This window comes from Etheostoma spectabile, chromosome 3, assembly GCF_008692095.1.
Source record: "Etheostoma spectabile isolate EspeVRDwgs_2016 chromosome 3, UIUC_Espe_1.0, whole genome shotgun sequence".
Lineage (NCBI taxonomy): Eukaryota > Metazoa > Chordata > Actinopteri > Perciformes > Percidae > Etheostoma > Etheostoma spectabile.
In genome coordinates, this window is record NC_045735.1 from 34,474,144 (window position 1) to 34,477,696 (window position 3,553).

Genomic DNA, 3,553 nt, shown 5'->3' on the forward strand with positions numbered 1-3,553 from the left:
GAAGAAAACATTCAAAATATGGAATGTATAACACCAACTCCAGCAGCAGCCATGGAGACTAATAAGAAATAAAACTCAGAATTTAACCCTAAATGATTCTGTCTACTTTACACAACTCAGCAGAGTCTCCAATAAGACTATAAAGCCTTAGTCCAGCATAGAGGGGCTGAGTGAACGTGGTCTGGACTCTGTGGAGGAGTCATGGTTCCAGAACGCTGTGAAGGAAGAATACCTGCAACTGTGATCAGGTACACTCCTACTCTGGAGGACCCAGAACTGGGGGGAGTTTGGACATGGTTGGACCAAAAGTATAAACTGTTGTTGTTACAATATAACGCCCAAGATTGTCTTTCGTTCAAATCCACATTCCCCCCCCCCATACTCATTACTTGTTTCTATAATAGCCATGAACTGTCTTTGGAAAAACAAATGCCTGTATTTTTTGCATGATAATATTACTAAAAATGTGTGAAACTTTGGGTTTAAACACAATCCACTGTAACATCATTTTGCAGCAACAATGTTCTTGCTGCTCTCAATGTAATGTGAGTCACCCTCACCCGTTTCAACATGGTCTACATGTGAATTCAGCTATCCCCACGATAACTTAACTCTACTATTGTCTTCTATAACTAGGCCCTGAACTGCTCATATTGCGTCTGAATGAAGGCCAGTCAGTGTCCATTCAATGAAGTGACAACTGATGGTCTGGTCCTCCACTCACATGAACCTTTCACAGAAACCACATAACATTACACTGTGGGCAATGGGTGAACAAACTCATGATCTCTCCCCAAACAATTATTCAACAATAATGAGTTCTAATGAAACACAGTTAGTTTAGTGTAATATTTATTGAGTCAGTGCACAGAGGAAGTATTGACTCAAACATGAGGATTACAAGACACCGCTATTTACCAGACATCTCCTGTCACACAGATACAGAAAATGGAGAAATACATGAAGAACACCCAGCGATATCTTCCGGTCATTCTGTGAAGATTTTTTAATAGGTGTTCTATTTCAACAACAAAGGTTAAAATATCAGATCCTACTGAGCTCATTTTGAGCTTCTGGGGCTCCCACTTCTCAAACCTAATACCTGCAAAAAACCTCAAATAATTTACAAAAATGTTAAGAAAAGCAAATAAATTTTGAAAAAAAAAAAGTGACAAAAAATGCTGCTCACATGGAGACTAAATAAGTTGACGAGTTAAACAGAAATAAACCTTAAATGACTTCTGTATTACAGTGTAAACAATCAGCAGAGAATCCAGGAACCAAACATGCTAGTCCACTAAGGGGCTGAGTGAACGTGGTCTGGACTCTGGGGAGGAGAGTCTGGTTTCAGAGACTCTGTAGAAGGACAGAATACCTGCACTGTGATCCAGGTACACTCCTACTCTGGCGGACCCAGGACTTTGATGGGAGTTTGGACTTTGTTGTAAAAAATTGTATAACTGGTTGTAACAATCTAAAGCCCAAGATTTGTCATTTAGTCCAAATCACATTCATCGATTCCCCTCTTCCTGCTTATCTTGTATGCGCTGCTACAGAAATTCCTCTCCCTTCCTCTCCACCTCCCAGTAACAACGTCGTCAGACTCTTTACTCAGGACCTGAGGCCACCAAGAATCGTCTGGGTGACTAGAATAAGACTGATTTTTTTTCTTTAACGTTATTTCCTTGTTCCCCTCAGATAAAAACAGCTGTGTGTCTGGTGTGTTTGGATCCAGTGTGATTTCACGTGAATATTGTAAGAATTCAGCTCTGGTCTTGGGCTCTGGTTGAGGCAGTAAAACGTCCACTTCAGTCCCTGTCAGTGAGACGGTTGTCCTCTTCTCTCTCAGGACGTCCTGTAGTTGATCTCTGAGCTCTGACACGGCCGCTGTCACGTTCTCAAAGCAGCTCAGAGGACGGATCTGGATGCTGGATGCTGATTGGCTGAGTGGTGCCAGTGAGGGGTAGTTGTGTAGAAACTGGTTGTGGTCCTCGGTGTGTGAGAGCTTCTTCACTTCCCTTTCCTGCTGGGATCTGACCTGCTGCTTCACATCAGAGCTTCTTTTCTCCAGGAGACGGATCAGCTCAGTGAAGATCTTTCGCTGTCCTCCATGATTCATCAGCAGAGAGATTGATGGCCTCCGCCTGCTGTTGAAGCGCTTATCATCTTTCTTCTTGTCCGGTCTCTGCTGGATGTGAGTCGACTCCCCTCGAGCTCTCTCGCCTCTCAGCTCTCTCTGCTGAGCTGAGACTGTGTCGTGGCCTTTATGTTCCTCACAGAGCAGAGATAACAGAAAGCTGCTGATCAGTACGGCAGAACATCTTCATCACCCTACATGACGAGAGCAGAAGTTCTCCTGGAGCTTCTTGGATGGCTCCACCAGCTTGTGTTCTGAAGTCTCTGATTCTAATGAGGCTGAAGGTGTTCTCCACAGTAACAGCCAGACATTGCAGACGACTTCTTGATGGTTTGAGTTTTCCCGTTGCAGACCATCACAGGCCACATCTTCACTCCAGCATAGCAGTGATCACAGGAGCAGCTGGAGTCGTCTTCTTCAGCTCCTCCACTAAATCTGCTAACTGGTGTTTTTCAGCAGGACAGGCTCGGTGTGAACTCTTCCTGCACTGAGGACAGCGTGTAGCTGTGCTTACCATCCTCTCCATACCCATGGCTTTTAATACAGTTCATGCAGTAGCTGTGTCCACAGGGAGTAGTCACCGGATCCTTCAGTAGATCCAGACAGATGGAACAAGAGAAGGTTTCCCGGTCCAGCTGAACTCCTCTCTGCGCCATCTCACCTCGCTCTGACGACTGTCTGAGTGAAGCTAGTCTGAGCTCTGATCTTAAACAGCATGTGTGTGGGAGGAGTTATCGAGCTTTGTTCATTCCTGGACGAGAAGCAATTTGAGAGAGCTGCTGGGCGTGTCTCATGGCCCATACTACCATTAGTATGCAAGAAAGTATTTTTGTGAGTACTAATTGTCTGCAGACAACTAAACCTACTTTGTAAGATCAGCTGCAGTTTGTAGTAAAGTAAAAAGATAAAGTATGTGATATGATATGCAGGAACTCTGGTTTCCAACAGAGATCATTTCTCATTTAAAAACTCTGTTGACTTCAGCTTTTAGGAGGTAAACTCTTGTTAGAATCAGAGGGTCTGGAGACGGCCTCCAGTTTAATAAATGACTGAGTTGTCCTGCAATTAACTTTATATTGTTTCCAAAAAATCCAACACACAACATGGAAGACACACCACTGATTTTGTTTTTTAAATAACAAACTTACAAAGTACTACAATCTGTGAAATATATAGAATAGATTTAGCGCCATCTCAACCATCATTAAAATGCTGCTGACATGTTAACGTTTCTGCAAAATATTTAGTATAATATAGTTTGGCCGGTTTCTTCTGAATGAGGAGTGCTTTAACTTTGGAATATTTCAGGTTCTCTCTCTCCAAAGCCACCAGACTCCTTTGACAAAATCAGTCATTTAATCTCACAGAACACGGGGGTTGGTGCTTAGTTATTTTGTCATTGTGTGACTTTGCTGT